General features: G+C 39.0%; 1 protein-coding gene across 1 annotated transcript in view; it reads left to right on the top strand.

Annotated features, from left to right (window-relative positions):
• Nucleotides 1-204: 204 nt before the first annotated feature.
• The window catches only part of LOC148407660 (uncharacterized), a 109,534-nt gene continuing 94,327 nt past the window's right edge, over nt 205-15,411 (top strand). The window contains 1 exon segment of the mRNA XM_088402018.1: nt 205-228. The gene's annotated coding sequence lies outside the window, so the exon portion shown is untranslated.

Genomic DNA, 15,411 nt, shown 5'->3' with positions numbered 1-15,411 from the left:
TTGAGTTCACAGTGATACTGGCCCTCTGACACAAACTATAACTACAATATGGCCCATGATAAAAATGAGTTTGACACCCATGAACTATTGTATCTGTTTTTTTACAGCTCTGTTTCCCTGGTACATAACACCTTCGATACAGAGGATCCAATGAGCTGTGTACAAACCCAGCATACAGCGTTGAATTTGGCCTGCAAGCCGAAGGACAATATTTGGCAAAATGAAGAGGTAACTGACTCATTCTAACTTTACATTGTTATGAATAAACTGCAAGAAAATATTGTCTCCTATCTCACTGGTAGTTTGAATAAAAAACAAACACCAAGTTATAATTTTGACAGATTTTCTCACTCACCTCACTCTGAGTCTGATTCAAAGATTACACAAAATCAAATGGCTTTTTCTGCTGTAGTTCTTGTTTTGGTGTGCTTGTTATTGTTTAGAAGGTTCGCTTAGAGGCAGAGAAGTCTTTTTGCTTCTTACGATATTGGTTTGGTAGCTGTGCTCAAAGCACTCCATGTGAAACGAGGTTTAACAAGAGGCTAAGACTTGTGTAATGAATTAGCAGTGTATCTCCTAGCTCCGGGTAACAAAAATGGCAGTGCTGAGCTGGGTACTGCTAAATTGTTCTTACCGCGTTTTTTTTTTGGGGGGGGGGCTTCTATGGCTAATGGCTAGAGGACGCTTCAATTTTCATTTTTCTAACACAAAATACATTTAGTGGATATTTAACCAAAACAATGACTTCCTATCTGTCATCCACATCATAAACATGATTCACAAAATACCAAGCTGTCATAATATTTCGTTTAATATGAATCAATTAAGTATTTCTAAGTACCTTCTTAGGTTTCTGAAATTTTTAAATAATGAAGAAGCAATGACATAAAGAGTGCTTCCCATCTTTGACTTGTTTCGTACATGCTGAAATAAAGGGTTTTACACGGTTACACAGTTTTGATTCTGTTGCATCAAGGCACGATTAATCCATCAGTGTCACAATCATTTAATTTTTATGACTATCAGTAATAATAATGGAACATTAAAGTGACTCGGTGACTACAGTTTTTGTACTTTACACTAACGCACACCATAGAAAATGCAGCAAAATGAGTCATTAGGTCTCTACAAGCTTCATGAAGGAAGACATGATATGTTTTACTCTCACTGACTTGAACTCAAGCAACAAAAAAGAAAAAAAAAGTTTTTAAAAACCTAAATTCTCATGGGAACAAACTCCCTTCAAAACCATCACCTTTAGTCTGCCCTTTGAGCACATCTCAAAAATGTGAAAATTCACCAACATGCTGTTTTTCTTTGCATGGAGGCAGAATATGGAACCTTTTAGCCCCAATTAAAACTACTTTATACCCTTAGCAATGCAACCAATGCAACTTGAATTCCTCATGCTACTAAATGTTTTCATCTTCATTGACGTGAGTAGCTATCATCTGTGCAGTTTTCATTTCTTTACACACACTATTACGCAGTTGTGTAAGCATGCATGTTTATTTGTTGAGGCACTACATTCTGCAGCTTGACCTTGTGTCACCTGTGTCAGTTTGACAGAAAACCACAATAACATTCATAACTGTGCTTTACTACGTTTTAATGGTAACCTTTTTCTCTATAGCAAATAGGCAATTTGCACAAAGAAAATGAAACAGGTCATGGTTTCAGAATATTTCTTTTTTATTGGTGTTCCCAAATCTTTTGGAGCAAACAGCAGTATTTTGCTGTGCAAAGATAAACCATCCTTATGTCCTAATATATTTCCCTATTTTATTTCCGTATTTTAGGTTGCAAATCATATGGTTGAAGGCGACGTGAAGTTGACATACTTGCAGAGTGAAATTTCTTGTCTGCGAAGCCTCCAGAGAGACAACATGAAGGAAATTGCTGAGAAAGACCTTTGCATTACTAAATTGCAAGCAAGCATTTTACTGCTGCAACAGGAGGGTGTCAACACCAATGCACAGGTGGGTTTGCCCTATTGCATATATAAAAACAGGACAAAAGTACCAGAATACTTGAAGTGAGTATGGACTTAGCAGCCAAAATGTCATTTTTGGTCATTTCAAACCCAATTTATTCAAAGTTTTGCCAATCGGATTTTCTAAAATCGGTCTCATTTGACAGCTAGCAAAGTACTGCATATATTAGGATTCAGGTGAGAAACTCAATGTCATTTCACTCTGGTGAAACGCCTTACCGCTCGCACAAATATTTGAACAAGCTAAATGCCAGCAGTTAACACCTGCCGACCAAAAGCCTACCGAATGAGCATAGCGACGCTGTTTTTCGCATTCGGTGTGAACGTAGAATAGGCTTCGTACAGAAAGATGACGTGCGGTGTGTGTGTATGTGTGTATATATATATATATATATATATATATATATATATATATATATATATATATATATATATATATATATATATATATATATATATGTATGTATGTATGTATATATATATATATATATATATATATATATATATATATATATGTATGTATGTATATACAGTGGGCCCCTGGGTTACGAACTTAATCCGTTCAGCGGCTACGCTCGTATCTCGAATTGCTCGTATAGCGGGCAATCCAAACCCATGTTAATTCGTGAATGCGTGCAACGCGCGCAGAAGCCTTAGGTAAAATCATCACGCTGTATACATATATTAATATTAAGTGACATAATCCACTGTACAGTTGCATTAAATAACAAATACAAGGGAAAAATGACTTTTACCTTTGGAAAGACGTGACTTGTGCTGAGATAAGCAGAGATGAGCAGAGATGAATGCTCGAAGTCAATACGGTAAATCAAATATGCTATTGGTCTTACAGTGTCACAGTAACTTTTTCAGTCAGGGTTTTCTCTACTTCCTTCCATCCCAACCAGCTGTGCCATCAGGCTAAAGGCGTTCGGCCAATAGCATATCGGCACTTCTGTGATTGACGTGTGACGCCGGCCAATAGCATCTCTGTGAGTGAGACCGGGTGACCTTAATCGACCAATAGCATATTGGCGTCTCCTTGACTGACCTATAATTATTCGCACTTTTTTTTTAAACGGTTGGAATGTATTGACATCTTATTGATTAAAACACATTTAAACCTGTGACGATTTTTTGTCCTGCAATCGGCACACTTAATTTCATGTCAGCTGTTTTTCCCCACGTGAATTGAGCTGGGTGGAGGCGGAGGGGAGGTTGCTTGTGTTGTATTAACTAGGCACCACAATTACGGCTTGTTCGAGCGTCAGTTCACTGTTGGTTTCAACTCACAGAATTGCAACAATGGCGCTGTCCCAAAGCATGTCGGGAGGTCGCCGACTAACATGACATGCAGTTTTGTCAAGCAACCATTATATAGCACTGTAATACCACCCGTAACAGGGTGCAGAGATCAACGTCTTGAGTAAATAACGCAACGCAGATAGGCTATTGGTCTTACAGTGTTACAGTAACTCTTTCAGTCATGGTGCAAATCACGGAGATACTAAAACATCATCCTCTTATTTCTTCCTTTACCGCTGCTAGTAATTTTAGAAGCTATGTCTAACAGATAAAGTTTGCAAAGTCTTCAAAACATTCCGTTTTTCACTCATTTTCTCTACTTCCTTCCATCCTGTCCCATCAAGCTAGATAAAGGCGTTCGGCCAATAGCATATCGGCATTTCTGTGATTGACGTGTGACGCCGGCCAATAGCATCTCCGTGAGTGAGACCGGGTGACCTTGATCGACCAATAGCATATTGGCGTCTCCTTGACTGACTGATAATTATTCGCACTTTTTTTTTAAACGGTTGGAATGTATTGACAATTAATTAAAAAAAACCACACATTTAAACCAATGACAATTCTTTGTCCTGCAATCGGCACATTTAATTTCATGTCAGCTGTTTTTCCCTTTAGCTGTACAAACCCTACACTTAAATGGTAATATATTTAGACACTGTGAGTGAGACAGTCAGTGTGAGGTTGTAAGACCAATAGCGTTCACGTTACCGCCACAAGTATCTGTTAATGATTGTAGATGACACAACTGCTGAATATGTTGACGCAGTTAGGCGAGAACATTTCTACATACTCAATGGCTGGTTTGTCGGAATGCTCGTAAGGCGAGAGGTTTGCTCGTAAGCGGAGGACAAAAATCTCCCTGATCCACGCTCGTAAGGCGAATTGTTCGCAAATCAGGGTGCTCGTAAGCCGGGGGCTGACTGTATATATATATATATGTATATATATATATATATATATATATATATATATATATATATATATATATATATGATATATATATATATGTATGTATGTATATATATATATATATATATATATATATGTATATATATATATATATATATATATATATAATGTATGTATATATATATGTATATATGTGTGTGTGTGTGTGTGTGTGTGTGTGTGTGTGTGTGTGTGTGTGTGTGTATAGATTTAGAGGAGAGGAGGTGCAGACACGCCAAATGTTAGTGTTTAGAGTGTAGAGTTGAACATATTTATGTAGTAAATTGATCAAGAGCCTTTCGCCAAAATGGATGGCAATGTGTAAATTAGGCTGCGAATAAGAATATTAATTCTCCTCAGCATCCTTTCATTTTAATCGACTTCCACGGTGAAAATGAGTAACTCCATCATAAACTGAGGAAAGATCATTTTAACTAATTAAAGAACAACACGGTTTTCCCATTACAAATTGATTAAAATTGTTTAAACTTGCATCTGTGCTAGATCTCTTGTGTGTACCTCTCCCTCACCCCAAGTCTCCAATTTTCCTCATGTTGAATCTCTTTAACTTACATTTAAAATGTGATTCTGTAAGGTATGTTTAACCCTTGTAAAACAAAACAAAAAACTATATTTACATGCTGGCATACACCTGTGATTGGTGAATAAAAAATATACATCAAAACACTTCACCTTAATTCAGACCTCAAACCTCCACCCCCACCCCCTTTCCTTCCATCTGCCATCTCGCCACAACCGCTTCAAATTAATCTGCAAAATATTGATTTGAGGAGCAAGGGAGTGAGGGGGAAGTGAGGGGCGCACGATTGCGGCCGCATATTAATAAGAACGGGCCGCTCTTCATCTCTCCTCTATACTTTAAGATCCTCATATCTTCATAATTGATTAATGTTCCTTTGTGAAGTGGGAATGAATAATACATTAGTGGGCCTACTGCACCCTCAGGCTGATGAGAAAATGTTTAATTTCAGTAAATGTAACGCTCCCTCTCCTTCCCTCGCTTTCATTTTCCCCTCTCTGCTTATTTGTGAGTGCTCAAGTTTGTTTGTGAGCTGAACACTGGAGCAGTGTTGTGGATTTGCTTCTTTTCCCCCACTGTTGCCTTGAAGGGTATGTTAACCATCAGAAACAAAAGACAGCAAGTTGTCTTTAAAGAGAAAAAAAAAAAGAAAAATCACCCCCACGGATATTTTTTGCACACATTGCATCAGGATGCATCATTAATTTCTGCTGTATCAGGCAGCAATCAGTGGAAACATGCAAGCAACCTGGCACTAACCTCTTTAACAGCTTGGATAGGTGCTATGAGGGTGACGCGCGATGTTATGACTGGCACCACTGCTCATCTGGCTGACAGCGCTAATTATGCTAAACAGACGTCTAATGATGATGATTATGGGGGATTTGAGAGCTTTAGTAGTGAGAGCCAGACACGTGTATGTGTGTGTGTTTGTGTGTGTGTTGGCTTTGGTGGGCACAGTGGGGCATCTGGCACCTGATGGCGAGCATCTGTGTATGTTGAATAGATAAACTATGAAGTGAACACACAAAGACACCCACAGGTCCCACTTCATGTCTACTTAACATCGCCTCATTTTCATTTGAACGCACACAAATGATGAGGGGACTCAGCACAGCGCTTCATCTATGCGAACAAATTGAATAAACAATACTTATCTTTTAACAAGGATCCTAATTAGTTATGCTAATTAGCCCAGATAAGCCAATTAACCCCGTGAAGTGGTTTTATTATGGGTGTGCCTGAGAGCATATCAGAGACACTTAAGAAAACACATTTGCCTAATTAGCGTTCATAGACATAGACACACTTTTATTTTTTTATGTCTATTGTTCTGTTTTTCAACACATCGTAATTGGCTTTCCCCGTTCTCAAGATGTAATAAATGGGAGGATGTATGCACACATCTGCCCTATGCCAGTCTTTGCAGTTGGATCCACATGGATGTGTATATTTTTACAAGTTTTATGGTAGATTAAACAGAGTGTGTATTTTTTCAGCACGTGTCTGCCTGTTCCATTAGTTTATGTCTTTGGAAGTACAATTTGGCCCCAAGTTCTCTCTATTTATTTAAGAGCTTCAGCCTGCGTTCCCTTTCTAATAGTGAGCCGTGTTTCCTCTCGTTTAGCTTTGCCACTCATTATGTGGGCCATGTGGAGGAGACAGTGTTTAAAGAAGTCTTGGACAGGGGATGAAGTTGGGAGGGAGCGAGGGAGAAAATGAATATGAGTGAAAGCCAACCAGAGAGAAAAAGAAGTAAATGACTGGGTGACTGAAGGGGAGAGAATGTAAATTGTCTTTGAACTTCACCACAGCTTCTTGTGTGTCTATAATGAATGGTAAGAAGGGAGGGGGACACAGGACAAGACCGTCTTTGTTACACCGATGAAAGACCGTGGTAACAGGACGTAGCCCAGTTGCGTGGTGCCTTAAAATTCTCAATTTGCTCCAACCTGCACCCACTGACAACTGAGGTGCTTTAAAAATGAAATTATGAGAAATGTAAGGAAGATATTAGGTTAAATACAGCATGTCTGATCAATGCTTTGTATGAATACAACAGACAAGCTATACTAAAACAGTTTCTACTGTTTTTTTTTTAGGGTATTGGTGCCATTCCAGAGAAAACTTTGGTTCTGTTCTTGCATTAACCACAGTGCAGGACTGTCGTACCTAAGTCCGAACTCAAAATTGTGTTCTTATTTTTTTTGGATGAGTTGGACTCCTTGGCATTTGGCTTGTCTCAGAGCTTGAATAGACCAATGCAAGGTCGAAAGTTTGACTTGTGCTATCTGATTATAATAGTATACTGTTGTTATGTCGTATCCGTTGGCAGGGCATCTGGGGATGTTTTTTACGGATACTAGACATGGGACGAGATACAAATCTGACGAGACGAGATATCTCATGAGACTGAGTCCACAAGAACAAGATCTGACAAGATTTTTGCAGAAATTTTAAAATAAAAAAAATATTGATAATTTAAACTTTTCAGTTTAAAAGTGATTTCATTTTTATTGAGCAGCCTGCAATAAAGTAAAGTTTTTTTATATGCTGCTGCAATAAAAAAATTATTCTGCTGAGATCTCTCAGACTAAGTGAACATCAACTAAATACAATTCTTTCTTTTCACATGCTGCTTCAAGAAAAGTTGCAGCTGAAGTCTTTCAAAGTTGAACATGGAAAAAAATCACGTTTAAGTGCCAAACAAACAAAAAAAAACATTTTAAAGATAGTTAAATGATGACGGATGATATAGACTGTGGAGGTCCGTGCATTTCACACTTAGCCCTTAAGTGATTGGACCCCCACGCACATACATACGCATTACTGGGCTACGGAGGCAATTTTTCAGAGCATTTAAATATCAATAAACCCGCATCAGCAATTAAAACTTATTATTCCATGTGCCAAAACTTAAAATAAGTAATAATAATTTCAAATTATTTGTCAGAGGTTTTATAAAGTCCATGAAGAACAGGCAAGCTGTAACAAGATTGTACGCTAAATTACAAATGGCAATTTAATGTAACGTTCACGTCTGGGCATGGTGAGTTGGGAGCAGGAAGTAAGGGGACCCCAAAAAAATGCAGGAAAACTGAGAAATTTGTGGCTCAAAAAAGGGATTTTTAACAAGGAAATGAGGCAGAACCGAACCGGGAGCAAAACTCTACAAACTATCACCAGACAGATGGACCAAATCAAACTAACAAGCACGCAGACAATAAAGACAGACACGAGTGGAACAGAAACATGAACGAAACCCCCAAAACAACCAAACCCAACCATGAAAATTGAATATGAATGACATAAAATGATAAAAACATATTAACTCACCCAAAACGACTGTCCCAAAGTTGTTTCAGTACAAAATCCATTTTTCTTTTTTTCCTCAGAAAGACTTTCATGACTTGAATGTCGAGTTTGTCTTCATGTTTAATTTCCAATAATAAATCCTTTTGTATTATGCTGAAAGTCACGTTGGTCAGATTTCCGTTTTGCTCTTCTTCAGACGTTGTGGGTTTAAAAAGAAAAAAAAAAGCGTCTGCGGGAGTAACCTTGACTAATTCCACCGTTAAACATGGTGGATAAGTACAGCACTGCTTTCCTGCAGTGAGTGACCAGTTACGTCACGTTCTACGTGAGTTTTCTTGAAGGTGTTTTTATGGGTCGATTGCCTATTGCAGCTGTCTAACAAAAATATGGGCTCGCACACAATATGTCATTGCACACTGCACAGAAGCCTTCAACTGTTCAAGCAAATGCCCAGCACCTCCAGGCTCAGACATACATGAAGTCTGCCAGGAAGTCTGCCTGGCGACACACGTTAGCTGAATTCTAATTGGCTAAAAACTCTACACTCAAACTGCAGCACGTAAGAGGAGTTTATGGTATGGATATAGTATGATGCGAAAAGAACAGAATATGGAGAATCCACACTGCGGAAAGAAATTTTTTTTTTTAAAATGAGGAGTAGTGACTACCTCCGCCAGTGGTATCGAGTATTACTTCTCACACATACGCAAAAAGTACTCAGTCAGCATCGTTGCAGTGTATTTACGTCATATTTCCTTCACGATGTGCTGTCCCAACGCCACTGGGGGTAGGCGTTGCTCAAATTCAACCTACTTCAGATAAGTTTATTCATCCCTTCATATTTCGCCACTGGATTCACTAAATATTATTATTTACTTGACCGAGTCCACTATGTTTTTATTCCTGAAAATACTGTAGTGCCGTCTTACCTGAAAATGAATTTGACATACTGCCGGCAATGAGGACCAAACACAGACAATGTTGAACAGCCCGTATCAGGGGGTTTGATAGCCCATATTCTCAAAGCATCAAAGCATTTTTCCCCGAGGGAAAAAAATGCTGTTTCTAACTCCACAGAAAACATGCTGACCAGTTAGGTGAACTCACATGCAGAGGTTCAGTGGCCTGGACGAAAAACACACTGCTCCTCCTGAATCCCAGGTTCGACGTCCTGACGGATCATCCTATCCAGCACCCCTGAATAGACCTTATCCGGGAGGCTAAGAAGTGTGGTAGCCACCACCCTGGTCTGCTTATTCAGAGGCACTGTCTCCAATGTCCACAGGATGTTGCAGAGGTGTGTCAACCAGGATAGCCCTACAACATCCAGAAATTTAAGGAACTCCAGGCTGAATTCATCCATTCCCGGGACCTAGCCACCAAGATGATTTCTGACTACCTTGATGACCTAAGCCCCAGAGATAGGAGAGCCCACCTCTGAGTTTCCAGATTTTCCTCAGAAGGCTGTCTTTTTGCTTTCATGGACAGAATTTCTAGTCACAACCAAAGTGTTGAGGTGTTTCAGTTTCGGGGTCTCAGTATTGCATCTCTGCTATTTGTGGATGTGCTGTTGGCTCCTTTAAGGGTGTTACCTCCAACTCTCTCTAGAGTCGAGTGTGAAGTGGCTGGGATGAAGATCAGCACTTCCAGATCTGAGACCATGATCTTCAGTTGAAAAAGGATGGAATGCCTTCTCTGGGTCAGGTATAAGGTTCTACCACAAGTGGAGGAGTTTAAGTTGTTTAAGTGATCGTAGGCTGGATCAGGAGATCAACAGGCGGCTCAATGCAGCGTCCGCTGTGATACGGACTCTTTACCTGTCTGCCGTGGTGAAGAAATAGCTGGCGAAACTCCATTTACCGACAATATATGTTATGGCCCTCACCTAAGGTCACGAGCTGTGGGTCCGAAAGTATGAGATCCCATATAAAAGTGGCCGAATGGGATTCCTTTGCAGGGTGTCCGGGCTTTCCCTTAGAGATAAGGTCAGAAGCTGGGTCATCCAGGCTCTGTGTCGATCTGCTGCTCCTCTGTGTTTAGAGCAGCCAATTGAGGTGGATCAGGCATATGGTTAGGATGCTCCATGTCCCACTGCAAGGAGGCCCCAGCAAAGACCAAGGACACGTTTGAAAGATTGCGTCTCTTGGCTGGCCTGGGAACGCCTGCTGTTCCTCTCGGAGGAGGTGAGCAAAGGGGCCGGGGTAAGGGAATTCTGGGCTTCCCTGCTGACGCTGCTGCCCCCACGACCTGACTCTGGATAAAGCAGTAGATAATGGACGGCTTGATGAATAATGCCACCCTTTAATAGAAGCTTGAAAAAAAGTATTGAAATAGGCATGTGGTTGGTTAAACTGACCATGAGCACCAAAACACGCAGTCCTTTTCTTTCACTCATGTCAGCCAACAGGATGTTCATAAATGTTGATTTTACCAACCATCAAGCTTGTGTTAGCCACAAAATCGACACAAAATTCACCAGCAGTTATTCTTTCAGAGGAAAGCCAATGTGATTTGTGTATTTGTATTAGGAAATGAAACACGAAAATGATCACATCCGGACGACATGGACTTGGACTCAAACTCGGCCCTTGTGAACTCAGACTTGACATGGATCCAGACTTTTGTAACTTGGCCTCAATAAAACTGGCTTTGACTAAAAGTACAACACTGGATTGCTCAGGTATCACTATCAGCTATCACTTTTGAAATGTTTTACCTGCACCTACAGGAAACTTAAAATGATCTTTTTGGTCACGTAGAAGGCATACACATTAATAGTCGCCCGAAGGGTAAGATTGGTGCAAATTTTATGTAAAGCAATTTAGATGTACACTGTACTGTATTCCTATTTCTTCAGGAGTCTATGTCAAATCAAATGAAATAGCAATTTTAAAAAAAGAACTTAAACTTCTCACTTTGAAAGCATATTCCCTAGAGGACTGCATTCCTACCTCTAAATGCTGTTTTACTTGGCTTGACTGAAGTTCTTAGGTAGCTTGCTTATCAGAGCCATTCCATAGTTGCTTTTATTTGCATTCTAATGAGGTCAGACAAAATGATAGAAACCATTCATACACAATCTAGGTTCATTTTGATGATCTTTTATGACTCATAAACTCCCTAACTTACATTTGCCCTTAATTTGGTATTTTACTGTGTTCTGGCCTTTCTCATTTAGGCAGTGAATTTGTTGCCAGCAGCTCATAGCCCAATTGCTGGACCTGTTGTCTTTAGAGACATAAGATGGGAATTGACTGACCTGAGTACCACCATATTTTTTGTGCTCCTTAGCCGATTGTTTTACTCTATTTCTGACTACGGTCTTTGATTTAGAACCTTTTGAAACAACACAATAAACGACCCCGGAGAGTTAATCTAGGGCTGACTCACTGCTGAAACAACAAGACTGTTTCTCTTGTGTGACTGAGAATAAAAATGTATACTTTAGAAAAACAACGATGGTGTCTTTTTGTAAAATACATGTTCAGCTTGTTCAAAAGCCGTGGTTCTCAAATGGGGCTCCGTGAGGGTACTTCAGGAGGTTCTTGTGATGAGTTTCTGCAGGCATGTACTGTATCAGCAAATCTAGTGTAATGTTTTTAATGTCACAACCAGAACAATACATTTTTTCACTTAAATTAATATTACATTCATGGTAACATGAAGCAATTTATTGCTTTATTGTATTAAAAAAATACCATCCCCCATCATATGCTTTCCTCAGTTTGCTGTTTGCTGCCGTCTGATTGGCTTGGTCCATCATCACGACAATCTGATTGGCAAGACACTTGTAGCGTATAAGCAGCGTACAAGCCTGCCATGTGCTTTGTTTTCGCAATGAAGAAGCCCGCATTGCGACATATGGTTAACTCAAAATGGAAAAAACTGTGGTCTAAAGTCATTCAAGACAATGCAGGCTTCACGCCCGACCAAGTCCACCACTCGGCCATGAATAATGCTGTAAGGCTAGTGTGGTTGCTAGCCACTTAAGGGTTCTCCGACATGACATTGGTTGACATTAATGGCCTCATTGATTGTCACTCGGAGCCGCTTACTGACGAGTTTCTCATCAAAATGACAATGTCAGCTAGAGAAGAGAAAGACGAACATTCACAAGGCGAGGTTGACGAAATTGCACTGCATGTCCTTAACCTAGAGAACCTCCATAAGCTCTGCAGCACTGCACTGACTCTTCCACAAAGGTCAGAGGCGTCAGGTTCAGCAACCATGTGATGGATTTATGGTATTATATAGATGCATTTTGGCCAGAATGAAGAAGCACACTTCCCCATCAGGATGTACCTCATCCGTCAGCAACACTAGTCTAGTCATAGGTAAGGGCCTGTAGCGTTTTTGTTCGTGTGCACGCATCATATGAGAGAATGTGTGTGCAAGTCAGGGAACTTAAAGTCAAAAGGTTTTATTAAGAGATTCTTATTAATTAATATTTAATTTAACTTTGTTCTGGGAACATCATTGTGTATTTGTGACGATCTTTGTGATGTTCTCTGTGTTTTTCACCTGCGAAGGTCTTGAGACTGTGGTGATGCAGGGCTGTACAAATACATTTGACTTATTAAATTCATTTTATGGACTTAAATTATGTAGGTGTGATGTCCTTAAGGGGCAAATCATACTTTGTGAATTTGACTTATCGCAGAGGTTTTCTCTTTAATTGCAATGAACGAGAGATTACTGTATATAGTAAAAAACAACAAAAAATATGTCAAATATTTCAAACTGTGATATAACTGTATTTTCTGCGCTATAAGGCACAATAAGGTGGATTATAAGGCAAACCTTCAACAAATGGCCCGTTAAAACTGTTTTCACATACAGGGCACACTGCACTATAAGGCGCATAGAATAAAAGCTACAATAATGGCTGGGCTTGCACTATGCATTCACTAAATGGAGCTGCGCTAAAGGGACAAATATAAGATGTCAGTCAAACTTTATTAATAGACAAAGAGAAATTAAGAATAAAGATGATTTGTGGAAAGTACTACCTGAAGAATGGGGAAGCAATACCTCTTGATTGCATTAAAAGACTGTTTAGAATAGATCAATGTCAAGATTAATTTAAAATAATATAATTATGATTCCATAAAATATGAAACTATGTTTTTAAATAAATTGCAACTAAAAAAAACTTAAAATATTATATTGTTTTGTTGATTAAAAAAAATGATTCTGGATGTATTTTATTTTATTTTTTTTAACAAAAACTCAAATTTTTTTTGCACCTTGTCCCCATATAAATTGCTTAAAAATTGTAGCATTATAGCATATCAAAATTTCAAACAAGCTAATGTAAAAAAAAATAATAATACAAATAAACATTTATACCTGAAATGCAGAGGTAAACATGAAGAATTTCCATGGCAATTAAGTTGCTTCATTTTTTTCCCGCAAAACGAAAATCCGCGGTTTATTCGGCATTAACAGTCAGGCACACCGGATTATAAGGCTGACTGTCAGTTTTTGAAAAAAAAAAGGCCTTTGTGTGCCCGTTATAGTGCGGAAAATACTGTAAGTTGTGTGTCGAGTCATAACATTCAGATAAATTTCACAACTTCCTTGTACTATGAGCATAAAAGGCCATGGTAAAGATTTATTTGTAATAAATAATGACGTAATTGTTACCTATATACAGTACCACTGCTGTAAATGGTAAAAAGATCATATAATCGCCAAATATCGTACATTTGGACAATTTTTTATTTTTGGACATTGTTTGAAGGCGTGTGATCGGCTGGCTTGATTGGCTTGCCGATTAATTGGTCAGGCCCTAGTTTTAAGTCATTTTTTAAATCTGACATTCTATTTGCTGGTGTACTGCAGATTTTTTTTCTTTTTTTTAACAGGGGACATCATAAAAATAGATAGAGAACCACTGCTCTAAAACAACGCAGTCGAAATTCAACTTGGCCTTTTGATATTGTATAAATAAACCGTTATTAGTTTAAATTAGTTTCAGTGGTGAAATATACTGGCCAAAGCTTGCATTGTACAATGAGGAAACTATAATACTCTGTACAGGCCTTCAATGGGTACAGGAGGCTAATATCAGTTCATGCTCACATCAGCTGAGTCATCTCCTCTGTGTCCTTGACTTATTAACTGATTTAAAGCTGATTAGATCAGTCTTGCACAGACATGCACTGGTACACGCACACGCATAACGCACTAAATTTGAATATCAAAATGGAATTGCTCCACCAGTGAAAACTCGATTAATTCAAAAATGTTTGCATCAAGGTGTAGGTAAAACAGATGACCACGCATATTTTTAATGCACCTTGCAGCGTTTTAAGCCATTTATGACATTAACTAATGCTCATGTTATGCAAACACACTTTTGCAAGTCAAAGCCATTTATGCCAGGCGTACTTGATGCTCCCTTTCTCCTCCTTTGCCTTGATTTGACTTCATGAGTTGATCAGCATAGCTATTGATTTTGCACTCTATATGATGAGCTGAAATGCGTATGGCGTCTCCATAATAACATGCCACAATTCTGAAATGATGATGTTTTCGTGCCAGAGTGCTACGCATGCTAGATTCTTCTAATTCCAGCAGACATGCCTCAAAAGAGTATTGGAGTTTAGCAGACTTTATGGACATTGTTCACTTTAACGCCTGCTTCCTGCTGTTTGGGCTGTGTCAGTGCATCATCAGTGTACAGCTGCAACTTTAGATGCAGCATTACTCAGAAGATTCAAACACACCTTAACTACTGGAAAACATCTGTACATCATGTAGTCAAGAGCACATAAAGAAGCCAGTTTAGCACCACTACTTTGACGCGACAAGATCGAGCCTGTTTTCAGTCTCTGTCAAAGACCGATTTTGAGATAAATACTAATTGAAGACAAAACAATTTTCTGCGAAAGAATCCTTTCAACGTTTTAACTTCTCCTTTCTGTCGTCATGCCTTCCACCAGCAGAGTCTGCACTTGGGAGATGAAGACACATTGGTGTTAATGAAAAGCCCTACTAAACTCTCTTCGATGCATGAATGTTTAAACATGCTTGTCATAACATTCATTCGCTCACACATGACAGCTAGCATCTGCACTGCCTTTCTCACCCCTCAATATTTTATCACGCCAGCCCTCCTAGTCCGCTTACGAGCACAATGACTGTGTGGTGAATCATTACGACTAAAAACAGAATGTGTTCTAGACCAACTGGCAGCGCACATAATAATGGATTGAGCTCATAATAGCACAACTAGTCATATTTAAATATAAACAAGGGCATGTTAGGCCAAACAAATAAAATGTTTTTGCACATGGAGAAG

Source organism: Hippichthys cyanospilos, chromosome 19 (genome assembly GCF_059441005.1).
Source record: "Hippichthys cyanospilos isolate Australia breed blue-spotted pipefish chromosome 19, RoL_Hcya_1.0, whole genome shotgun sequence".
NCBI lineage: Eukaryota > Metazoa > Chordata > Actinopteri > Syngnathiformes > Syngnathidae > Hippichthys > Hippichthys cyanospilos.
The sequence above is the reverse complement of the archived record's forward strand: the minus strand, read 5'-3'. Positions and strand labels throughout refer to the sequence as shown.